This window comes from Neomonachus schauinslandi, chromosome 4, assembly GCF_002201575.2.
Source record: "Neomonachus schauinslandi chromosome 4, ASM220157v2, whole genome shotgun sequence".
Classification (NCBI taxonomy): Eukaryota; Metazoa; Chordata; class Mammalia; order Carnivora; family Phocidae; genus Neomonachus; species Neomonachus schauinslandi.
The window spans coordinates 25,810,084-25,836,760 of NC_058406.1; positions in this window are offsets into that span (position 1 = coordinate 25,810,084).

Here is a 26,677-nt window from a genome sequence, read left to right on the forward strand (position 1 = left end):
CAGGTCATGATCCCAGGGTCCTGGGATCGAGCCCCGCATCGGGCTCCCTGCTCCGCGGGAGGCCTGCTTTTCCCTCTCCCACTCCCCCTGCTTGTGTTCCCTCTCTCGCTGTGTCTCTCTCTGTCAAATAAATAAAATATCTTTTAAAAAAAAAAAAAGAAAAGTTCTTTTCTGGCTAAGTGGAATGGCCCCAAAGAGAAGACTCACATACTGTCATTTGAAACTTTCCAAAAGAAACAGTCAGTTTGGCATCTGATCGTCCTATGGTGAAAACCTACCAGTTGTTAATCCTCCTGCCCCAGCCCCGCACACAGATTTCAATCATCTATTTAGTACCTATTTCATGAATGGGCACAAAGGATTACTAGACACTTGAAAAAATGCACCAATATATCATAGAAAGAATTTTAAAAATTTTAAGAAACAATTCTGATGTCAAAACAGGGGGGGAAAGAACTGAAGAAAATAGAGATAATGCAAGACTCAGAAGAAAACTTTAAAATAACATAGAATTAGTACCCTTAGAGCCATAAGAGAAGATACTTCTTCCATTAAAGAATAGGGTTTATTTAAAAAGAGACGATTAGGGAACAGGAAAGAACTGTTAGAAATTAAGAATAGAAGAGAAAAAATATGACAATTCTATAAAGGCTTTGGAGGATAAAGATAATGAAATTGATTAGAAAGCAGAACAAAAAGCGATGGGAAATATGGAAGAAAATGCAAGAGCTTTAGATGACCAATCAGCAAATCCAATATCTGACAAAGAGAAAAATTAGAATGAGAGAACAGAGAAAAAAGAAGAAATTGTCAAAGAACTGGGTTAAGAATATTTCCTGGAACTAGACTGCAGCTTCTACCTCAGAGATTATATAAATTTTCAGGACATCAGGGATAAGAAATAGATCCTAGGGGCCCCTGGGTGGCTCAGTCATTAAGGGTCTGCCTTTGTCTCAGGTCATGATCCCAGGGTCCTGGGATCGAGCCCCGCATTGTGCTCCCTGCTCAGCAGGAAGCCTGCTTCTCCCTCTCCCACTCCCCCTGCTTGTGTTCCCTCGCTCGCTGTGTCTCTCTCTGTCAAATAAATAAATAAAATCTTTAAAAAAAGAAAAAGAAAAAGAAATAGATCCTAAAAGATTCCAAAGAGAAAAAAATTGTATGTAAAAGACAGATCATCAGAATGGCCTTTAACTTCTCAAGCATAGAACCGGAAGTTAGAAGACAATGAAACAATTAGTGCAATAACATTTTGAAATAAATATTACTTTCAGCCTTGAATTTTATATTCAGCCAAACTAGAAATTGTGTGAGGACAAAATAAAAATATTTTCAAACACAAAAGCTTGGAAAAAATTACTTTTCACACACCCTTCCTTAAGAAGGTCCTGGAGGGTGTGCTCCAGCAAAATTAGGGAGTAAGCCAATAAAGAGTAATATGGACAATTAAGAAATGGTATATCCAACTCAAGACAGGAGTAAAAGAAGTCCCTGGAGGATAGCTGTGCAGGAGCCTACAAATTAACCAGCACAATTGGAATCGAGAGGAAAGAATTCCTTACAGTAGAGGTCTCCAGGAATAAAAAAGGGGGAGGGGATGATAAAATATGTGACATGATGGAATTTTTGTAAAAATTAATGATATGTGGATGATATTTGATTGATGATAGATCTGATTGATTTTTTTAACTTTAAAGATATATACGTAGAGAAGGATGCAAGGAAAATACTAGGCAACTCTAAGAAACTCTAAGAAAAAGCAAAAACTTCAAGAAGAAAAATACAGTTGCAATAAACTCTGATCACTTATCTAAGTAAAAACAATGATAGGACTAAATGGTTTGGTGGGGTTGGGGGGTGAAGATGGTGAGAGCTGCTCTAAGAAAGCTACATTCTCCCAACCCACAAATCACAAAATACAAGTATAGGCATAAATATAGAAATACAGATTTAAAGTTAAATTAAAGAAATATGTGAAAGTGTTTTAAATGCTCTCCTCTGGGGAGATTGTGAAGGGACTGTTCTTATTCACTATAAGCCTTTTGTTATTTGCTTTATTTTTAACCGTATGCATATATTGTTTAAAAAAATTTTTTAGAAGTTAGAAAATATTTTTTAAGTTGATGAACGAATGAATCAGAAGATCACCAGGCACGTGTCAGAGATCAGGGTTCTGTTCTGGTCTCTCCACTAACCAACTGAGTGGCCGTCAGCAAGGCATTGAATCTCTGGGGTTCAGTGCAAGGCAGAAACTCTCTAAGCTTTCCTCCATGTCTCTATGACCTGAAGGCCCACCAGAGTTAGACAGGTCTATGCCCAGACTTGGTGCCTTCTCAGGGTCACCTTGAACAAATGACCTCTCTTCCCAACTGCCAGCTTCTGCAAAATGGAGGTAATGATACCACCTTCAAAGAAGGCATCAGGCGGGTCACACGTGGGGCTGTGCCCACTGCACAGCCTCCTAGATGCTCACTAGATATCAAGGACTTGAAACATGTGGGCTGGAGAAAGATCAGATCAAAACAGGCAAGATCGTGTCGGGGAAGCTGCGACGCCAGGCAAGACCAGCAAGGTGTTTGCTAGTTATGATCTCTGTAATGGTTCCTCCTCCCTCCCTTCTGGGGGCTTCTCCTGTGACAGTGATCATGCCCAAGAATCCTCCACTAAGTGGCCAGAGTAGAGGAGGGGCCTGATGACATGGTGTTCCTTGGGTATGTGCCCCAAAACTGCCTACACTCAGAAGACATTTTCCCCCACCCCCCTTCATTTTTATAATCAGCATTTGCTTAACATGGACAAACGGATTTTTCTTTCTGAAAGTTCAGTCTGTGATTTCCATGCCCCCAGTGGCCTCTGGGATCCCGTTCTGCTCAGGCAAGAGCGCTCTTTTCAAGCCATCAGTAGGGGAAAGATGACAAGGCTTTAATGAAGTCAAGTCATCATTTTTTCATGGCACATGAGACTGCAGGCTCAGCTGGGGAGGGAACGTGTAGACGCTTTCTTTCGCCTGATCTCCTCTGTAACCCACCCCCCACTACATCTTGTCGCCAACACTGCTCTGGGAGCCGCTTCACGTAAACAAGCCCAATGCTGCAGAGTTCCCTGAGGCCACTGGCTGGACTGCTAAGGAGGACACTGAGGTCTGATGCCATTAATCACCAAGACACACACTTGCAGATTCTTGGCTCAGCTGGGAGCTCCCTCTCCTCCCTGCCCACAAGAGAATGAATCTGTCGATTTTCTCCCTGTGATTCAACCGGCAGCTAATATTAACAGGGCTTAAATCATCGCGACTCCCAGAAGTCAGGTTTTCACTGGTTTTCCTACAAATGAGCTACCAAATTTAACCAGAAATGCTTTCTATTTAAATAAAGACTATGCATCCATTTGGAAAAATATATTTCAAGGTCTAGTTAATATCTGACCCCCTGAACTCCTCCCACAGTCCTGTAAAATTCAAAAGCTCCAGGAAAGGAGATACTCATCTGCTGATACGAATTCACATCCCTGAAAGGGGAAAAAAAGGCTCCTTTCATACAGAGGATGGCTTTGGATACAGCTCTGAACAGCTTTGAAAAACCTGCCACTTATGTGGCATGGGGAGAAAATGCAAAGGATTAGGCTATGACCCCAATCTTCCTAGGGAACCCAATGATATCCTAGTTGGTGCTCTAGGCCAGGATTCCTAAACTTAAGCCTGCATCAGAATCACCTGGAGGGCTTGTTAAAACGCAGATTGCTGTGCCCCACCTCCAAAGTTTCTGATTCAGGAGGTGCGGGGCGGCTCCAAGAATCTACATTTGTAACAAATTCCCAAGTGATGCTGATGCTACTCGTCTGGGGACCACACTTGAGAGGCAGTGCCCTGGACCTTCTGGACCTTCCTGAATGGTCACACCAGGAGTTAGTTCTGAGGGGACTCTGTTGCCAGTCTGCCCTCTCCCCACCCTCTCCCCACCCACTCAGTTGTGGAAATCTCCTTGAGCTGGTCCTGAGGAGAGCTGGTTACTGTTGAAGAACCTCGGCTCCAGCCTGTCCCTTGCAGGCTGAGCTTGTGCTGAACTTGGCCCAGTGCTGGGGGCGTCTGATGGCCTAAGATGAGCCTTGGGCACCTGCCTGCGCCATGAGTCACAGCTTTCCCAGCCTCTGCAGAGTGGGTTCAGCCCAAACGGCTGGGTTCAACCTTGGTTTGCTGGCCCAGCACCTTGACTGAGGTCCAAGCCTTTGCCCACTCCTCCCCTTTCCAAGGGGTTGGAACTGGTGTCTTGCTTCTCTCTCCCCTCAGGCAGGGGCTGGGCAATGCCCCCTTTGGATGAGAAGCACCGTGCCTGTCTGACCTGAGGGCTGCAATCACACACACATCCAACCCCATCCTGTGGTGGGCTCTCCCAAGAACTAACACCTTTAACACTGGCTTGGTCATAACTGAGGGGCCCACCGAGATTCTGATGCCTGGCACGCTTTTGAGGGGTAGCAAACTCCAGATCAGCACCTCTACCCCTGGCTTCGCTCTGCCTGGCATCTCAACTACCTGTGTTTCCCCATAGCTGACTCCCCCCCACTTCTCCCCCCACCCCTTGCAACATCTTGATTATGACACCTGTAACTGCTCCTCCTCCTTCCCTTCTGGAAGCTTCTCTCATGACAGTGACTGCATGCAAGAACCCTCCACGAAGTAGCCTCAGTCACAACTCCATGATTTCTTAGCACTACCTGGCAGAGACTGCCTGATTTCCTAGCCACCTTTGCCATGGCTGATAATGAGTTGTAGCTGTAAGTCATACAGACTCATGGTGAACAACAGGAGCTCAGGAAATAAATCTGAGTTTGATTTCCTGCTCTTCTGCTTGCTGGCTCTGTAACCTTGAGCAAGCCTCTCAGCCCCTCTGAGCCACAAGCTTCATCTGCAAATAGAGATTGGAAGAATACCTAATGCTAAGGATAGACGAGGGTTGAGTGAGCGAAGGTATAGACGGAGTTACACGGGTTTCCAGCTGCTGTTGTAACTAACTACCCAAACTTAGTGTCCTAAAACAGAAATGTATTCTCGGATAGTCCTGGAGGCCAGGCACCTAAAGAGTCTTACCAGGCTCAAGTCAAGGGGTCAGCTAAGTTGGTTCCTTCTGGAGGCTACAGAGGAGAATCCATTCCTTACGTCTTGCAGCTTCTGGTGGCTGCAGGCATTCCTTGGCTTGTGGCTGCATCACTCCAGTCTCAGCTTCTGTTGTCACATCACCTTCTTTTCTGAGCTGACTCTCCTTCTGCCTTCCTACACTACATTTAGGGCTCACCCAGGCAATCCAGGACAATCTCTCCATTTCACGATCCTTAATTCAGTCACATCTGCAAAGTCCCTTTGCCATCGAAGGTGACATTAACATGTCCCAAGGGTTAGGACCTGGACATTTTGGGAAACCATTATTCAGCTTACTGCAGGTGCTAGACAGAGTGCCTGGAATATAGAAGCTCCATAAATTACTGCTACTCTTCATCTTCCTGCTATTGTTACCATTGGGATGTCTGTTTGTCCCCTAATCCTGCCCCAGCACGATTCCTCAAATCGCCACCCAGTCAGCACAAGGTTGGGTTTCTATAGGTCCAAAGAGCACAACTATGTGAGACTTAAATAATGCTCAGAATGTTTAGCTCTTATACCATCTATAAAATTCTTCATTCCCCAGAGTGTGCATCTAGAAGAGGTAGGAATTCTCAGTGGAGTGCAATAAAGCCATCCCCCACCATGAACTTTTAACAACTTCTCAGAGCAAGATGATGCTCTAATGAGTCCTCTGAGCTCTCTGGATGCATCCCTAAGCCAGCTTCCTCTGGACATTGCATCTGAGATTCCTTTCAAGGATGAGGCTGAGTGCTGCTCTCCTTCCAGCTGACAAGAGCTGAGCAAGGAGCCTCCCTCAGGCTTTTATCCTAGGGGATAGCTGTGGATAAAAGGCTGCCATCCTCACATCTATCCATATCTGTCCACAGGTTGCATCTTACTGGATCAAACTTGACCTGAGTGCCTCCTCTTAGAGCCTCACCGCTTGTTGTCTGTTTGGACCCTGGACACTAATGGCAGTGACTTTCAAGTGCAGGGAGCATATAGAGCCACAACACTCCTGGGCTGTGGAGTGGCCAATTCTGAACCAAGTTCTGTTCATGATTCCAGAAATAGAGCCATGGAGGAACCAAGGCCAATGAGAGGAGATGGTCAGAGAGAGAGACAGAGAGACCAATAGGTGTACCAATCAAGGCCAGTAGCCAGAGTCAGCCCCTGGAGAAAGAGCCAAGGCAGAGAGAGACTGGTGGGATATGGGAGGACGGGCTGTAGTCATCTGACTAATTCTGGACCTTTCTTACCAGGATCTCTTCTGAAGGCTCAGCTCCCAAGGGTTTAAAGACCACAAATACTTGGCATTGGAAAGCCTATACCCAGGCAGTTCCCTGAAGCTAAAGATGTCCAGTGGTCAATTGTGCCAAGATAAACATCTACCATTAATATCCCTAGGGCACATTCTTAGGGATCTCTCTCTAGAACTAACAGTCTCTTGTATTCCATGGGATCTTGTCTTAGTCAGCTTGGACTGCTATTACAAATACCACAGACTGGGAGGCTTAAACAATAAATATTTGTTTCTTACAATTCTGAAGCCAAGAAGTAAAAAATCAAGGTTTCAGGATGGTTGGGTTCTGATGAGTGTCCTCTTCCTGTTTGCAGACTTCTGACTTCTCATTATATCTTCACATAGAGAGAATGATCATGGCTGGCATGGCTTCTATGGGCACCAGTCCCATTCATGAGGGCTCCATCCTCATGACCCAATCACCTCTCAAATGTTCCCCCTCTAAATGCCACCACATTGGGAATTAGAACATCAGCATAGGAGTTCGGGTGAGGAAGGGGGACTCATTCAGTTAGTTGCAGGCATCTTCTACATGCACAGTCCTTTTCATCCATCAGATGCTCCTAAAGCTAACATAGGGCCCACCAGCTCTTGGAGTTTCAGAGTTGGGACCACATGATCTCCAATCCTGGGCGCCCAGCTCAGGCCCAAGGCTGAGCTCTCTGCTGAGGACCCTGACGGGAATTTCAAGCTGAGATAATCACGGCAATTTCCATTGGGTCTGCCTTGCTGCCAGCTCTTTGGTCCCTGAGCCAAGCGTCCTGCTCTCTTGAAGCCTTACCACCTCCCTTCCCCCTTAGCCTACCCCCCAACCCCACACCACTTCCAAGAGATTCCCCCAACTTAACCTTCAAGGAAACATGGAGGCCACCAGGTGGGAATTTCCCCACCTTTGCTCCCATCTTCCTTCACACCATGCTCTCAGTGAAGGAGAGGAGCAGCAAGAGGAGCATGAGTAAAGTGCTGGGCTCTGGAGGCTGTCCATCAGCGTCAAGAGCAGGTACTGCCTCTTATTAGCTGTGTGACCTTAGGCGATTCGCTTTTTGTTCAAAACAGGATAGCAGCCGCACCCTCCACTTCATAGAGCTGCTGAGGAGGAAATGAGGAGTTAGCATATATAAAACAGTGTCTAGCACAGGGTATGAACTGAATAATGTAAGCAGTGATTATTATTTTCGTGTAAGAAGCACAACATGTAAACAGAGATAAAGCAGTGTTGCGAATGTGAACTCTGAAGTCCTGGCTGTGTTATTTTTTAGTTCTGGGACCTTGAGGAAGTCACTTAGCCTCCTTGACCTTCAGATTTTTCATTTGGACAATGAGGACATGACAGTGCCTGTCTGAGGCATGAAAAGACATGATCTGTGTGAAGTTCTCAGCGTGAAGGATGGGGCACAGAGAGCCCTCCATAAATTGTGCTTCCTCTTAGAGTGGTGGCCTCCTTCATGTCCCCTCTCCAGGGCTGGTCTCCGGCACATGCATCCAGGGCCCACCTCCGTCCTGAGGGAGCTCATCCACTGATTACCACCCATGCCCACTCATGTGCCTTCAATACCCCTCTCCTCTGGGCCCCGCCCTTCAGGCTCCCCCAAGAAAGAAAACCTGCTTTCAATCTGTTATTAAACCCCCACCCTATCCTCCTCCTCTTTCCACTCAGAGCTTCTAGAAAAGGTGGTCTACCCTTGACTGCAGGCTTCATTTACTCACAATGGGGCTATTGCAGGCTTTTACTGTTTCCCACCAGATGTCTGGGATCTCTTAAGGACATCTTAAGATAATGAAGTCCTGAGTGTTTGTGAGTTCTCTGTTGAGACGTTTGTCTTCTGTCTGTTGAGTTTATTTGGGCAGTTGAACATCTCATACCTTCTCTACAAGCGAAGGTAGTGATGTACCATTGGTGGTTAGGACTGCTTTGCCAGGTGACTGTAATCAGCCTCAGGGTAGAGCAAGTCTTCCAGGCCTCTCCTGGGAGCCCTCTGGGGATGATCCTGGGGTGGGGGCACTATGGGGGTGGACAGAAGCGGGTTGACTGGGGAAGGCAGAAGGCAAAGACAAACTCTGCAAAGGGATAGGACCTAAACCATGAACAAAATGGAGAGGCAAGCAGTAGTCATTGTTTTTCCACTAAATTCCAAGGGAAAAAAAACTCTACAAGAGCTCAAGTTTCAACAAAGATGATGAGAAGCAGATTAAAGGAAGCCCTTTCTGGTGCTGGGGCAGGAGGGTGAGAGCAGGGAAAAGTGTGGCTGTGGCCCTCGGAAGAAAACCTTGGAGAGGAAATGAGCCCCATCCTGGGGTAGCCAAGACCCCCCACGCCAATATCCACTAACCCAGGAAGCTCTCTCCACACACTCCTAGTGCCACCAACATCTTGGTCAAATTATCCCTGCAGGCCCCTGCCAGTCAAGATACCCTGCTGCTTGAGGCACCATGACATGCTGTAGGGTCTGTGAATCCTGGAGCCCTGGGGGATGGTGCCTCATGCATCCCCACTTGAGAAGTGCTTTCCTCTCCAGCCTGGTCTCCTGTCACAGACCCCGGGGACTCCTCCGCTTCAAGACTGCCTCAAGGACAAGATATAACTGAGATCTCCCAACACACCCCCATGTAGCAGCCCTGTGTGCATCCCTCTGGGAGGGCTGGTATGTCTGCCCCTGCCTCCCCTGCTCACACATACCCATATCCCTTTGGATGGTTTGAGCCTAGGCCTGCTTCCTTTCATACTGGGAGCTCCAGAGGTGTCTCCTCTTTCTTTGATTGTTCTGTAGAGCCTGATGCATAGTAGGTTCTTAATAACTGTATCTTGAATAAATGGGTAAATAAACAGCTCTTTGGCCACAATCGGTGTGTGTAATGCAATAGCTAACATTTACAGAGTGCTTATTATGCACTAGATCTTTTTGGTAACATTTTACACATATTGGCTCATTTTATTCTCACAAAAGCCCTAACAGCAAACATCATTATTATCCCCATTTTACAGATAAGGAAACCAATCCCCAGAGAGGTTCATTACCTTGCCTTAGGATATACGACTAGAAAATGACAGAGCCAGGATTTGGATCCTAGCAGTCTGACACCAGAAGCTGCGCTGTTAACTAATACATTAACTGCTCCTTAAAATATTTAAAGCAAGTCTTCTCACCAGGATCAACAAAGGCACCTGTGAGCAGATTAGTAGAATACATTAGATGCTGGGAAGATCGGATTCTTGTCTGAAACGGCTTGTTGCTCAGGGAGGCCATGGGAGTCTGGTCGGAGGCAGCCGTGAGGAGAAGAGGGATGGGATGGAGGGGGCAGTTGACAGCCTCAGAATGATAGGGTGCTGGGGGGGAAGCAGAGGGTTTGGCCCAGAGTCAGCAGAAAGAGGGAAGGAGATGCTCATCAGACCCTCCCAGACCCAGAGGGAGACTCGGAAAAGAGAAAAGGTGAGAAAAGGAGGTATCCTGACCTGGGGAGACCCAGGGAGGCCAATGCTTCAGTGAGTCACTGAGGAAAGGGGAGAAGAATCGGGACCACATGGGGCTGGCATCTCAGGTGCCTAACTTGGCAGGCCAAAGGTGGTGACTCATGGTCAGTGCCAGTGCTGGGATCAGAAGAAGTGTGGTAGTTTCAGGCTGGAGGTACTATGATGGATCCATCCAGACGGAAGCAGTAGGAGCCCAGGGGCATTGTGATCCCAGAGGGTCCATCTCACAGCTGGAATTACAGGGGCAGACTTCAGCCCCTGAGCAAGGGGGCTGGAAAGAGCTGGGCAGGATGGTAGGGTCCTAGAAAGACAGGTGGAGATTCAAGGCAAGTTTCAGTCCACACAGGGGACTGGCAGACAGCTGGGAAACTGAGGTAGGCATGTACTCATACAGTGGAAAAGGAGGGGGCAGCAGCTCAAGGTTGACGAGGACTCAGGACCAGCCACTCCTCCGCCTCCAGAAACCACACTGAGAGCAACGGAGCCCACCCCGGGTCCTCCTGCTGGTGTGACTGGGCTCCTCAGATGCAGCCTGGCTAAGTCAGAGGCTTAACCTGTATGTTGGAGGTCATTAGTGTCTGTAGCTATGCAGACTCAGGGCAGAAGGGACAGGCAGAGGGCAGGGAGTATCTCATTCATTCACTCACCCATCCAACCATCCATCCATCCAATGTTTACTGAAATCTAAGTGTCAGGCACTCTGCCAGGTACTGCAGAAATTAAGAGTTTTAAGATCCATTCAGTGCCTTCATGGAGCCCCCAAGCAGCAGACGCCTGACACTGAGTTAAACTGACAACCACAGTAAGCTGAGGACACGTATCGATAAATGATGGGGAGTCAGACAGTGGCTGTGATGATGGCATTTGAAACCAGTAGGGGACAGTTTAGCATGCCATCCACATGGGTATTCAATACGAGTTGTATAAAGATCAGGCTGATGGCTGCTTTCTAAAATAAGCTTCATGTCAGACCCCCTCACCTGCTCACCCTGTGAATGAGTTCAGTGAAGTGGCTCAATAAACTATTTCTCTTTACACAGTGAGTATCAGATGATCTCTGCCCAGACCCAGCCATACCACCAGGACTGGGGCTGAGGTTTACCAAAGGGCTAAGGACCCCTTCATCTGGAGGGAACTGAGTGGCTCTCTGAGGGGGGTGGATTTGTTTTGGGGATTAGGGGTGATCACTGCTAATCCCAAGGCTGGGCCTGCCCCAGGCTCTGCCCTGCTTCCAAGAACCACAGGCTCCTACCCACTGGCCTCAGCTGGGAGCATGGAGGGGGTGCCGAGGACCACACTGCCGGCTCCCACACCAGAAACCCTTCCCCGAACCCTGACTACATACTGAGTCAAGTCCTCCCTCACTGTGGACCACAAAGGAACAGCTGACCAAAATCCACATGCATTTTTTAATCTACTAGCTATGTCTTCTCTCTTCCTCTAGAACTGGCCCATGAAAGCAGCCATCTGCTCTGCCTTATTCCTTACTGTATCATTAGGACTTAGAACAGTGCTGGCAACATGGAAGATGCTTAATATATTTTTGTTAAATGTATTAGTTATATATAAATGAACGAATGAGTGAACAAATGAATGAATGGATATCTTAAGACCATGACCGACTTGGGTTCCAGTCCCAGCTGAACTACTTAGTAACTCCACTACCTTGGATTGGTTACCTAACCTCAGTTTCCCTGTGGGTAAAACAGAAGAATACTAGTTGGGTAGTTGGGAAGATTTGGGAAGATAATGCATGTAAAGCATTCAGCGCAGTGTCTGGCTCATAGTAAAGGGTCAGTAAGGAGAAGTTTGATCATGATCAACATTGTAGTTGAAGTGACTTAAGGGCCCCCTCCTGTGCCCTGAATCTTCACATGACAGGAGAAAAACAACAACAACCAACAACAAGGTAACTCAAGAGTGGGAGGAGAAACAGCATAGAGCAGTGGTTCTCAAAGTGTGGTTCCTGGACCAGCAACTTCAGCATCACCTGGGAACTTGTCAGAAATGCAGGTTCTCAGGCCTGCCCCAAACCCACTGAATCAGGAACTCTGGAAACGAGGCCCAGCAATCTGTATTTTAACAAGCCTTCCAGGTGATTCTGATATACACAAATTTGAGAATTCTGAGCCTAGAGCAAGGGACAGATGGAGAAGGCCAGATTCCTGTTTGGGATGCCAATGACTTCTTCTGATGCATAGAGAAAGGCAGAGAAGGAAGCTGGGCAGCTTTAGGTCCAGTGCCAGGGAAGCTCCCCATTTTGGAGCCACCATCCTGGCCTTGCCCTCTTGGGTTGCTGGCAGAGAAGTTTGGCCTCCATCCACTGCAAGGAAAGTGCTGTTGGCTGCAGGAAGAGCAGACTGCCCACTGTCACTGGGGCCACTCTCTGCTCAACATCCCAGGCACCTGCACCACTAGGGACCTGAGACAAAGCTGCAGTGGGAAGCAGGCTGGAGCAAGACACATAAAACCATGAGACCAAGTTTTCCCCAGCATTCACGTATGCTGGAGACCCTGGGGTAGGGTTGGGAAGAGTGGTGAGAAGGTCCTCCTGGTCTATCAGAAGAGTCACAAGACTTGAAATGGCATCAGCCACAGGCCATTGTAATTTTATAAACAGCCCTCAGCTCAGCTGCTACTGGAATCTCCAGGATGTCTGTGGGAGTGAAATTTGGAGCTGCACCTGGGAGCAGGTGATGTCAGAGAAGAAAGATTAGGATGTGGGGACCACTAAGCCTCCCCATAGAGGCAAAAGTTTGTGTGAGCCTTTGAGCATTAGGAGATAGGGCTGCTGCCTGTTGGAATCACAGGAAATTTTAAAATTACCACAGCTCAGGCCCTCACACAATGGATTCTGATTCAGTTTGTCTGGAGTGGAACCTAGGTATCAGCATGCATTTGTCAATCTTCCAAGTGATTCTAATGCCCAGCAAGGGTTAAGAACTGCTCTCATAACCATGAAGGTACCATCTCATCTATGTGTCCACGCTTCTGTCTTTGAACATCTGTCTACGTCTCTGTTTTTTTTTTCCATCAGTGGGAATGTCTGGTATTGGAACCAGGGAATCCGGATTTTGAAACCAACTGAGAAATAAGACCCATGAGACAGAAGGTGGAGATCAGAATGTCAACTCTACAAAGTAAAGTCAAATGGAAGATGTGGCTTTAGATCTGTAGCCAAATGGGTTTGCAAATCCTTTGCCATTGAGCTAGATGGACTTATCTGTTCAGTGCTGGTCACATCAGGCAACTCCCCAGAGGGGCGAAGCCAACACTGAGAGGCTACCCAGTACCAGAGAACTGGCCAGAATGCTATTACCTCTCTACAAGCAGTCATGGCAGAAGACAGAGAAGCCCTAGAAGAGGCCAAGCTGAGCATGCTCAGTTCTTCTCCCAAACTCACCAATCAGATAAGTAACTTCTCTGGTGGAAAAAATGGTTGAGGGATGGACAAAAGCATGAAGACTTTCTTCCATACTTTCCTCTCCTTGATGGTGCAATAAAAATGTCTTCCCCTTCTTGGAAACATGAGTTGTGGTCCATAAATGTTCCTCCCTCACATCTGGACATTTATCTGAGCATTTTTGTCTTTCTTTCTGAATATCCAAGGGTGTGTGTCTTTCTGTAGGTATGCCTGTAAGTGTGGCTGTGTGTCCAGGAGTATGTTTGTATTAATAAAAGTGGCTGTGTGAACCATGAGAGACTATGGACTCTGAGAAACAAACTGAGGGTTCTAGAGGGGAGGGGGTGGGGAGATGGGTTAAGCTGGTGATGGGTATTAAAGAGGGCAAGCATTGAATGGAGCCCTGGGTGTTATATGCAAACAATGAATCATGGAACATCACATCAACAACTAATGATGTAATGTATGGTGATTAACATAACATAACAAAATAAAATTTAAAAAAAGTTAAAAAAAATAAAGTGGCTGTGTGCCTCTGTGCTTCTGTCTGATTCTTTGGGTGTCTGTGTGGCAAAGCTTGAATTGGCACCCTTCTTGCCACCCACTCCCTCAAAACTCAGCTGCTTCACCTGCCTCCCTGCAGGCTTCCTCTGTTTGCTGCTCATACAACCTGAGAGATCTCACTGATGTTCCCAGTAGTCACTTCGCTCAAAGAACATGATGTCCCAAGTGGTTATGACCACGCTTTAATCAGCTAATATGATTCATCATTATTGTCAGTACCATGACAATATGGCAATGAAAATGGTCTTTGCCCAGATGGGACTTCTCTGGGTGGGGCTTAACTGAGGTACTGTATTCATGAACTCCTGGAGGGAATGAGAGAAGGCAAGGAGAGACCAGAGCTCCATCCCTTGGTCCACACGGTCTTACTAACCCTGGGAACAGACTCAGCCATGCATCAGTTCTCCCATATGCCTAGCCCCTAACTAAGTCTGAGTGCAGGAGTTGGTCCTTCACCCCTATGTAGACCCCCTAAAGGGCTGGCCATAGCTCTCCCCAGTTCAGGTACAGGCCCTCTGCAACCTTAGGGAGTTATTCTCCTCTCCAGGGTTTCCCATGCAAATCTGCCTTCTCTTCTTCAATAACTTTTGCTAGGGACCCTCACGAGCTAGATCTTTCAAATAGTAATGCTTTGAGAGCATTGACTTCGGAGAGAGATAGAACAGGGGTGGATACCCTACATTACCACATATTCATTGTGCAACTCTAGGCACATCACCTCTTTCTGAGCCTCATTGTTCTTATCTGTGAAATGGAGCTACTAATAATAAAGACAGTTAATATCTCCCTGAGGACTTACTATACACTAAGTACTGCTCTAAGAATTGTGTATGTGTTATGTGTTATATTATCCATTGCTGTCTAACAAATTACAAACAAAGCCATGAGTATTTATTATTTCAGTCTCTGTGGGTCAGGAACATAGGCATGACGTTGCTGGGTCCTATGCTTTAAGGTTTCATGCAGGCCACAATTAAGGTGTTGGGGGGTGCTGTAGTCATTTCAATGCTCAAGAAAGAAGATCTTGATCCAACCTCACTCACTTGGCTGTTGGCTGGATTCAGTTCCTCACTGGCTGTTGGACTGAGGGCCTGGTTCCTAGCTGGCTATTGACCAAAAGGCACCTCAGGTGCTTCCCCAATGAGCTTCTCCACTGGGTAGCTCACACATGCAGTGGCTTCCATCAGAACAAGCTAAAGAGTGAGAGAAGGTATGCAAGATGAAAGTCACAGTCTCTTGCACCCTAATCTCAAAGCAACACCCTATCAGTTTTGCCATGTTCTCTTATTAGAAGCAAGTCACTAGGTCCATCCCACACTCAAGTGATGGGGAATCCACAAGGATGTGAATACTTGGAGGCAGGGATCACTGGAGCCATCTCAGAAGTTGCCCACCATGTGCATTCAGTCACTTTATCCTCATAGTAACACTATGTGGGAAGTATTGTTAATATCCTCCTTTATTACCATTTTTCAGATGGGGAAACTGGGACACAGACTTTCCTAAGGTCATGTACCTGTTATAAGAAGAAGCCTGGAAGATACTCCAGGGGCTGTGCTCTTAACCACTCAACCTGGGTTGTTGGGATATCAGATGTAACTCTGTAAATAATGACATCATTGTCCTCATGAATGCAAGATCCTTTCCCCAGGATCTCCCTCCAGCTCCACTTCACTTAGTGTCTTGCCCCAGAAGAATGTGTATAAGCTCCCAGCCAACTGTGTAGCTTTTCATAAACTCAGGAAGTTTACTCTCAGCCTAACCATAACTTCTCTACTCTCTGACCAGTCGCCATGCTTTATTTCTAACTTCTGATTGTCTGCATAACAAACTAGCATCCAAGATGAGAGGGGAGAGTATAAGATGGCATTTGGTTTAACACAACAAATTCAAGTCTCCTGACCAGTATGGGCTCCATCCCGGGAGATGGCGAGCATATACGGATGAATTCACCAAAAACAGGTGGCATTGTTCAGTTGGAAATGAGGGAACACTGGGGTTAATATTTGGGATGAAGAATTTGGGATGGAGGTAGAATGTTCCCCATCTGAACTTGGCAGCAAGAGAGAGCTGCTATAGGCATGCCTAGACTTGGTGCAGTGGCTCATCTGCAGCAAGTGGCATTGAAAGGCCTATGCTTTCTGACTCAATGGTAGTCCTTTCTGTATAAAATCAGCCTCATTTTATGGGTCATTGGAGCCATTCTTCCTTTCTCCCCAACTCTTGCTGTTCCATGCAACAGAAATGGCTTCCCACTCAGAGGAGGTGTGGAGGAAGGGAAATGGTTCCATCTTTCCTTCCACCCTTCACACCCTCCTTAATGTGGGTGGAGGAGAGATTGGCATGATTTTCAAGATGACAAGAGGCTGACACCCATTGGTCTATGTTTCTCTAATGTGTAAACATCCCTCCCAGCGGTGGCCTCTCTCCTGGCCACAGTTCCCCATGTATCTAGCTAAAAATCTGTTCTGAAGGCCCAGAACTACCCTCAGGTGGGTTTCAGAGTCCAACTGTAAAGGAAGGTATCAAGAAAACCACTTCAGCTTCAGATCCAAGCTGTTCTTGAATTCAGCTCTGCCAGTTATGAAAGTGAGTATTCTCATCCCCATCAAATTAACATGTATAATTTTAAATTAGTTCAGGACTTTGAGGAGGGAGGGGTGCGATTAATTATGACTCATAAACTCCAACACTAAGAGACCATAAAGGGCTTGCTAGGGTCCCCTGCATACAGCAGAGCCAGGATGCATGGCTAGGTCTGCCAGACCGTCCATGCACTTTACATTTCATTGCAGCTTTCCTTCAGTACTGCTCTGGGGAACAGAAGGCACCACAGAGGTGTTGGAGGAAACCTCAGCTTTTCAAGACTGAGCTCCAATGTTATCATTTCTGATAGACACAGAAACACAATTCCTAGGGTATGCAGGTATCTAACCAAGCACCTAAGTGCTACACTTAGTGTAGTGACTACAAACCCTCTCTGGTGTATCATGTGTTGTTCATCAAGCATTGGCTCCTTTCCCCTTGACCTCCATGCACTTGACCTCCAATACACTTCCTCACCCCACAGATCTTGGGCTTGGTCACGAAACTTGCTTTAGCCAGTGGAACATGGGTGGAAGTAACAATGTATGAATCAAAACCTAGGCCTGAAGAGGAATCCTAAAAAACATACCCAAGTTCTTCTGGAACCAGAAGAATGAGACACGTGCAAAGCAGATCTGAACCAAACCCACAACCTACAGCAAAGCCCAGCCTAGATAAGCCAATCCCCAGCTGACCTGCAGACATGAGATGCTACAGGTCAAAAATGCTTTTTGTCATTGGCCACTGGGTTTTTGTTTTTTGGTTTTTTTTTTTTTTTTTTTGGCAGGGGGGACGGGGGAGAGTGGTTATGCAGCAGATTGTGATAAGAGCTAACCAATACACTCTCCAAGATGACGTAGAAACGTTAGTGATTCTTACGTGGTCACAGAGAAAAGACTGCAGTGAGTCCTAAGGGGTGGACTGGACTTTGAGGTTAGGGGCCTTAAAATGGACCTCTAGCAGTCACACCTGTGGGTATGTGGGGGGGAGCACGTTGTGGTACATGCACAGACATGACTGTGCTAACAAGCCCAGCACACGGATCCCCATGGCAGTGTGGAGTGCAGTACCGCAGAAATCCCGTCTTGAGTGTTGACTTCCTTTTAAGCTGAGGCCATTTTTCCCTCTATTTTTCCCCAAAGAATTAATTTTTTTGTATTATTATTTGTATTATTTTGTATAATTTTTTTGTATTTTTTGTATTATTATTATGTTATTATCTTGAGTGAAACGTGGATGTGAATTTTATCTGTGGCTTAAGACAAAATTGTGGGATGAAAATTGCAAACACTCAAGAAAAACATCGCTAACAGCACCACCTTGCTGGGGGTGCCCACGTGCAGCTGGGCACACGGCACTTCCTCCGGCACCTTTTCCTCCTGGGAGCTTATCACGTCCGCCATTTGGATGAGGTTATTTGCCGAATTTGGGAAATCATTACAAATTGGCTAAGTGGGATTTTTCTGTCACAGAGCGCCACAGCATACTCACCTGACCACAGGGCAAGAAGGAGCACAGAGGGTATATTCCAGGCCAACCTTCTCCAACAGAGTTTCAGTGGAATGTAAAAAACGTTCCTTGAAACACATGTTCACAAGTCCAATAAACGCGGGAAACACTGGGTTTAAGAAAGTCAATCATTCCTCTCTCGGGATGTCTCTGAGTATTTAATGGGCGAAGGTGCATTGTGAATCTTCAAGAAGGAATATTGGATGCAGCTTCTCAAACTATTTGATATCAGAATTCTACCTCCCCCAGACTATTTTTGCCCCAGGGATCTGATAGGTCTGGAGTTCCCTGGAACACAATTTTTAAAGTTATTCAATAGCATGCATTGATTCCGTTGTGGCTCTACTTTCATTATCAGAAAGATCTCACAATGAGTTCACATCCACCTGCTCATGGCTCCTCCCATTTACTGGAGCTCTGCCACAGGACTGCTCCTTCTCCTCAACAACTGAGGGACTTTCAGGCATTTCAAACATAGAGATTCTGCCCTCTCACACCAGGTCACCTGGATTGTCAGTTCTAGTCTCCAGTTTAAGTACTATCAGTAGTGGAGTAAATGAAATAGAAAAAACGTGCATGCATTGGGCTCCACCATGTATTGAGCTGTGAGTTGTTTAATCTTGAGCAAGTTACTTAACTTCTCTGAGTTTTCTCATCTGTAATGTGGGGATGACAGATAATGTATGTTACGGGCCTCGCTCAGAGGCTGGCAAACTCTTACTGTCATCACTCTGGAATCCCTCTCTTCCAGTCCCTGCCCCTCAATTTAACCCACAATGGTTCCCAAGAAGTGTCCTCTCTTTGTAGGGCTGCAGATCCTTGGCTAAATTCAGTTCAGGTGAACATTTACTGACACCTACTATGTGTCACGCCCTGTCCAGAGTTGCAGGAACACAGTGATGAATCACATAGGATAATGACCCTCAAATCTCTCACAACCAGGTAGAGGACACAGCAAGGAAACCTCAGCTCAAATTCCTTGCGGAAACCAGGTCCAGAGTCACCACTGTCTCAGGCTAGGAGGAACAGAGGTGTCTAAGCTTGCAAGGATGATTCAAGAGCATAGATACCGAAGCAGCCCACAGTAAGACGATTTCACTATCTCTCTGCGGCCAGTGTTTTTGTCTGGAAAGGGTGTGTCTCCAGCATTCTCTACCATTTCTAACATGCTGTGTGCTATTCCCTGGTGGCCAAGCTGCCTGGGAGGGCAGAATCAGAAATCTACGTTTCCAGTTACTTCAAGAAGGGGGATAGGGAAGTAGAAGCCGAGGACTCACTATGAGACCCTCTCATTTCCCTCCTCCAGCCGTTAATCCTGGGTGAAAAAAGACAAAATTTTGAAAGTACAATATCTTGTTCAAGAGCAAGAGGATGCTTTCAAGCTGCGTCAATGCTTTGCCCCCTGCCTTTTCCTTAAATATAAATGAGCAGCATTTGTTTTTCCTGGATCGTACTTACTTGGCTTAAAAGGGCTGCCTCCCTAAACCATGATCACCATATTTTTTTAAGTGCAGTTCTTTCCTTGACCTGGTCCTGAAGACCGAAGCCAGCGTGGTCTTGCACATTCAGCAGGTTATTTTTCAGAGGACACAGAAAGTCTGCTCCCAATCTTCCCCAGGGAATTCAAGTTACACAACAGAAGCAGAGTTCAATGTCCGATATCTGAAAGAGCTTTGCCCATGTCAGGGTGTGAAACACATTAATGTGCACCCAGCTGAGATCCCTCATTCAGTCAGTCAATGTTTATTGAGTGTCCACTGTGTGCCCGGTACTGGGCTTGGCACTAGGGGTATGATGACAACAGCAACAATAAGACGAGCTAACTTTTACTGAATGCCTAATGCCCGGCACTCATTCAATCTTTTACTCTTCACAACACCCCTGGGCGATTGTTATTTTCCCGCTTTTATGCATAGAGAAACCGAGGGATAGAAAAGTAAAATAACTCGCCCACAGTCACACAGCTAGTAAGTGACAGAGATGGGACGGGGGCCCCACAGTCCAGGCCCAAAGCCAGTGTTCTGAATCACTGTACGTACCACCCCTCAGCGGAGACTGAGGCCGATTTGGCCCAATGTGGCCCACAGGCTAGCAAGGCAGACAGTCAGGGACCCTGGCAATGGTAACAGGGAGGGATAGAGGTTGCATGGAGAGTACCAGGGGCTCACAGGAGGGCACCACATCAGAGGGAGCGCCAGGAACACGTCTGACCCTTCCCTCAGAGATGCTCTATTCCGGTGCTTCACAAGATTTAAACTCCACACAATCACCTGGGGACCTTGTGAAAATGAAGATTCTGATTCAGTAGATCTGGAGTGAGCCTGGGAGTCTGCATTTCTTTAAAAAGACCCCATTTCTAGCAGTCAGTGATGTAAGGCTCTAGGGCAGGGGCGGCAAACTTTTTTTGCTACTAGAACACTATAATGAGGACAGCTGGCCTCTCTTTTCCTGATGCCAAGCTTGGATAATAATATCTTAGACAATGATGTCATGGTTGCTGTTGTATCCACCACATATCCCGCTACACCACGCATGAAGTCAGGAGATTGCTAAATCGGCTAAACTCAGAGCTCATGAGGAGCCAGCCCCTATTCTAAGTGCCTGACAGACATAGAGCCCTCACAGGGACCTGAGGAGAACACCCAGGCCTAGAGATTAGGTGACTTAGCGACTCGCCCAAGGTCACACCACCAGGAACTGGCAGAACAGGGATGTGAACGCTGCCAGTCTTTGAAGCATGGACACACAGGGCCCTTCTGGCAGCTTGCCTCCTGGATCTCATTTAACCTCCCATTTCCCTAACAAAAAGGCTCAGGGTCAGAGAGGTTGAATTATTTGGGCAAGGCCACTCAGCTAGTGAGGGTCAGAGCCAGGGTTCAGACCCAGGGGGGCCTGACCCCAAGTTCATTCTTTTAACGGCTCTACAGCAAAATAGGAATTTGAATTTCTGCTCAGACCCCAAGTGGTCATTTTCGGGCTGTAACCAGAATAAGGGATCCATTTATGACCATGAAATAATAGACCTATTAAGGATTTAGGCCGCAATCTGGGTCCCCAGCTCCTGAAGGGGGAAGGTTATGTCCCCTTCACCCTTTAGCTTTTCCATCTCAAATACGTGAACGGGATTTTGTTGTCCCGGATCAGAATGTGTCCGTTCTCTTTCTTCCATCCTAGGGAAAGAGAACAAGAAATCATTCTAGAAACATCACCCTGCTGCAGACATTGGAGGAAACAGTCCCCTCTGAGACCATGACAGCCTGAGACTCGGGGACCGGGGAAGGGGGTGGATGCTGAGGCAATCTCCCACAGCCGCACCCCACTCACCAGGCCCCTGTCCAGCTCCCCAACTGAGCAGCCCTGCAGGCCTTGGCTCTCTCCAGGCTCATGGAATGGAACAGCGTTCCTCACTTTTCTGCCGCCTCCTTCTCCTCCTCCTCCTCCTCCTCCTCCTCGTTCTCACACTCAGCTCACCCTCTGTGGGCGAGCCAACCCTCCCACTCACCGCAGGCCCCGCCCACTCGCCGTTGGCCCCTCCTACTCGCTGTTGGCCCTTCCCACTCCCCGCAGGCCCCTCCCATTCTCGGCAGCCTCCTCCCACTCACTGCCGCAAGCCCCGTGCCGTCAGCACTGCTGTCAGAGCGCCTACTGCTAATAAAAGCGGTGCAATTGTTGATTGGAAATAAGAAATAAAAATAAAGCACTGGAGGTGACCAGCCACTGCATCAGGTCATCTTTCAAGACTGTCATCTTGAAGCCAGGGGAACAGGAAAAATTTGCTGTCGGCTCAGACCCGCTCCCACACCGCCCACCCCTGCTCCCCAAACCAGCATCTATCACCTTTCCAAAAGCATTTCTTCTTCCTGCGCTAGCCCCCTGTTCTCCAGAACTAGCGATGCTCGGACCCCACCCCCATCTCCGTGCCTCTGAGACAGCTTATACCCACCACCGCGTGCAAGCCTTTCTGTTTATCCATAGTGAGCTACTACAGGGCCTGGGGTGGGGTGGGAGAGTCTGGAACCAAGGGGATGGGATGCAGAGGTTGAGGCGGGGAGAGAACACAACAACTCAGGGCCCAGCCATTAGTCATGGTGCAAGCGTAGGGATGTCCCAGAAGCCCTGGGCTGGAGTTTGCTGACATCCAGGCAGGCATCCATCCTCAGGGAGCTCAGTCCACGCGCAGCAAACACTGGGCACAGTTCCGGACCAGGGCCTCGTGCAAGGCCAGACTCCAAGCCTCTCAGGATCTGGGGAACCAGGAAAACTCCTGGAAACTTATTTCAAAGGGGCTCCAAACTGAAGCCTAGGTGTATGTTGTAGTGGTGAGGATGGTATGAACCATGGCAAGGACCTTGGGAGCTCCAGAGAAAATAATCTGTGGCTCTGGTAACCTTTCAGGGGCTCTGGGGGAGCTCTGGGTCCCTGAGTCAAACTAGCAGGTGGCTTAAGAGTGATTAATCATTGCTCCCCACCCCAACTCCACACCCCCAGGACTCAGGGGAAGCCAGGCTTCTTTTTTTTTTTTTAATTTTTTTATTCTTATGTTGATCCCCATACATTACATCATTAGTTTTAGATGTAGTGTTCCATGATTCATTGTTTGTGCACAACACCCAGTGCTCCATGCAGAATGTGCCCTCCTCAATACCCACCACCAGGCTAACCCATCCTCCCACCCCCCTCCCCTCTAGAATCCTCAGTTTGTTTTTCAGAGTCCATCGTCTCTCATGGTTCGTCTACCCCTCCGATTTCCCCCCCTTCATTCTTCCCCTCCTGCTACCTTCTTCTTTTTTTTTTTTTCTTAACATATATTACCTTATTTGTTTCAGAGGTACAGATCTGAGATTCAACAGTCTTGCACAATTCACAGCGGGGAAGCCAGGCTTCTTAAGCGTTTCCCGCTTAGGCTCAGACAGGCCTGAGATCTTTGGGGAGACATGAGGACTCCATCTATGGGTGAGAGGGCTGGTGGGATCAGCTGTTAGGAGGGCCAGGGCAGAGGCAGACACACAGAAAGAGAAGGGAAAAGACCCCCAATCTTGTTTTCCTACTCCATTTGCAAGATCCATATTATTTCCTCATGGGTTCATTGCCTTCCATTTGAGTGAAATGTTTTCCAGTTCTTTCCTTTAGAGATTTTATTAGATACCTGGTGATAGATAATATTCATGCCTATTACAAGTATGAGACTTTGAACAAAATCCCGGGGTTTTCTCTGATTGGACCATTTTGGGTCACATGCCCATCCCTGAAAAAAAATCACTGGAAGGATATGATGTGCTGATGTCCATGAGATGCAACCAATCGGGGCCCACTCCTGAGCAGGAAGTGGGTTAAATCCACCCCGCTGGACAAATGGGAGATGTGGGGTCCTTTAAGAAGAGGGAAGGGGGACAGAGGTGATGGGGAGGCGGCTAGCAAAGGCCACAAAAGTTGCCAGGTATGGAGGACTGGCTCTCTGTCAAGGACTCTGCTTTGTGCAAACTGTCTCATTGAATTACTAGCTTTAAAATGATTTTGGAGATGATTGGGCCCAACAGTTCTCACCAAGTCTACATTCCACTTTAGGGGCACACACAAGAATCTCTGGGGGCAGTGTGAGATTTTCATGTCTAACAAAAAGGGGCAGTGGGCTTTTAAAAATTGAGAAGCACCGCCCAATTACATCAGGAGCAGCCTTCCAAAATTTTGACCCAGCAGTCTGGCATAGCGTCGAAATGTCTGAGGACAAACCTGAGCTCAAGGAACCTTCGTGTTACTTGCGTTACTTACCAGCTTTCTGGCTGCTATGGACTAAATTTTTGGATTCCCCCAGAATTCATATGCAGAAGCCTAAGCCCCAGTAAGATGGTATTTGGAGGTGGGGCCTTTGGGAGGTGATTCAGTCCTAGGGTGAATGGAATTAATGCCCTTAGGAAGGAGGCAGGAGGAGGTGATCTCTCTGCGCTAAGGGAGAATACAGTGAAAGGTGGGCAGTCTGCAAACCAGGAAGAGAGCTCTTGCCAGATGCTGGATCTGCCCCTGCCTTGATCTTGAACTTGCAGCCTCCAGAACGAAGAGAAATAAATGTTTGTTGTTTAAGCCATCCAGTCTCCGGTGTTCTGTTACAGCAGCCCAGACTGACGAGACACTGCCCTTGGGCTATTTAATTTACCAAAGTCTCAGGCTTCTTATCTGTAAAATGGAGATGAAAGCAGAACCTCTCTGTGAAGGTTGTCCTGATCATTAAATGAGATAAGGTGCAAAGCATGCTCAATATTTGCCTGGAACAAAAGAAGTTCTCAACAATGGGTAGATCTCTATCATTATGTGAGTGTTGACAACTTGTGTGTCATGTGCCACTGGGAAGAAAAGGAAGGAAGCCACCAACACAGTCCAACACCTCATTTTATTTTATTTTTTTATTTATTTAAATTCAATTAGCCAACATATAGTACAACATTAGTTTTTGATACAGTGTCCAATGATTCATTAGTTGTGTATAACTCCCAGTGCTCATCAGATCATGTGCTCTCTTTAATGCCCATCACCCAGTTACCCCATCCTCCACTCACCTCCCCTTCCACAATCCTGTTTGTTTTCCAGAGTCAGGAGTCTGTCATGGTTTGTCTTCCTCTCTGATTTCCTCCCGTTCAGTTTTCCGTCCCTTCCCCTATGATCTTCTGTGCTATTTCTTACATTCCACATATGAGTGAAACCATATGACAATTGTCTTTCTCTGATTGATTTATTTCACTTAGAATAATCCCCTCCAGATCCATCCATGTCAACGAAATGGTAGGTAGTCATCCTTTCTGATGGCTGAGTAATATTCCATTGTATATATGAACCACATCTTCTTTATCCAACACCTCATTTTAGAAATGAGACGACTGCCAGTTGGGACAATGATTCGCAAAGGCCCCATGACGGATGCGGATTGAGTCAGAACAAGAGCATATTCCAGCTCAAGACAGTCTCCTGGTCTTTAGTCCAGGGCTCACACCTCACATGAGACAGTGTCTTGTTCTTCAATCACACCCATCCCCTTACTCCCCACCATGAACCCAGCATTTTACCTATCACATAACAGAAGTCCGCTGACCCTCAGAAGTATCTGCGTGGTTGGAGGCAAAGAGACAGATCTCATTACTTAACAAAGACCCTTCCAAGAAAAGCATTTCCAAGAATTCAGCATCGACATCGGACCACCTTCTGTCTATCCTTCTCAGCCAGGTTCTATTCCCAGCTGTCATTAATTGCTTTGGGCAGAAGGAAAACCGCTGGACGTATGACTCCACTTCTGAAAGCAGCTGCTGCAGCAGCAACAGTAAACAAAACCCCGCTCTCTCAGTGCTGACTAAGTGACTTCAACTGGGTGATCCTGTTACTAGGAGATGGGACTTCCTTAATGAGCATCCCTCTGTAGGTACCCTTCTTTTTTTTAAGATTTTATTTATTTATTTGACAGAGCATAAGCAGGGGGAGCCACAGAGGGAGAGGGAGAAGCAGGCTCCCCCCTGAACAGGGAGCCCAATGTGGGTTTCTATCTCAGGACCCTGGGATCACATCCTAGTCTTTCTCCCTTCCCATTTTCTTGAGCTGAGTTCAGACCTTCCTCATCTTGCACTAAAGTTATCCAAACCACCTTCTCCATGGTCTCTCTGATTCCACCCTGCCCTGCTGCCAAACTTACCTCTCTAAAACACCGATGTGTCCATGTCACCTTCATATGTTAAGTCCCCTTAAGATGTCCCCATTGCCTATGGGAGAGGTTTCCAAATTTCATGAGCAACACACCATCAGTAAGAAGTTTCTGAGAATGCAACTTCACCATAAGTTTATTTATTTATTTATTTATTTATTTACTTACTTACTTACTTACTTACTTACTTACAAATTATACACCTTGTGGCATGCTAATGTATTGTGGAAATTTTGTACAACCAGCAGAATATTTTTAAGGGTTAAATATAGGAAGTTAAAAATCATAAAATATTTTACATGTAAAAATTTTGTACCATTAAGTAAGAGAAGAACCATGTAGTCTGTTCATTGTAAATGCTTTGTTACTTAGAAATCCTTAGTTTAACACTTTTTGATATCATCATTTTAAGGTCAAGTGGAGAGCGTGTTTATTTTGTACATGGTTTTAGTGACTTGATAGGCTGAAAGAGAGGCATCCCAAGGACAGAGATCAAAATGGGAAAAGTACATTACTGGCTACACTTTCTACATATTCTACTCATTTTTCCAAGCCCAGGTACCAATTATTACAGAAGATGTGGGCATTTGCCTAGTAGGACCATGTTCCACATGTCAATCAGTTGTTTTTGCAAACAAATCAAAACGTGTGACATTTTTACATTTTGAACAAATGTGTTCAAAATCTTCTAGAATTTTTTATTTGGGAGATTTTTTAACACTTAAAAAAAAATCCTGTTTCCAAGTTTTTACAGAGTGTAGATGTGACAGTTTTTGCAAATGACACACTGACAATATTATAGGCAATAAAATCACATAATGGTGGAAACACTTCAAACATCAGTTTTTAAATGTCCTTCCTTTCGTGTAAACCTCTTTCAAAAAACAGTTCCTTTCTCACTTTTATCTTGAAAGGGCAGATTACAGATGTTTACTTTTTGAAAATATCTAATAGCAAGAGCTACCTGTCATCACCGAAAGGTCAGCAAGTTTGGAAAACTTGTCTTTCTGTAAAAGAAAATTATATCTCTAATCATTAAGCTCAACAAGCTAGCAAGAGACCCTCTG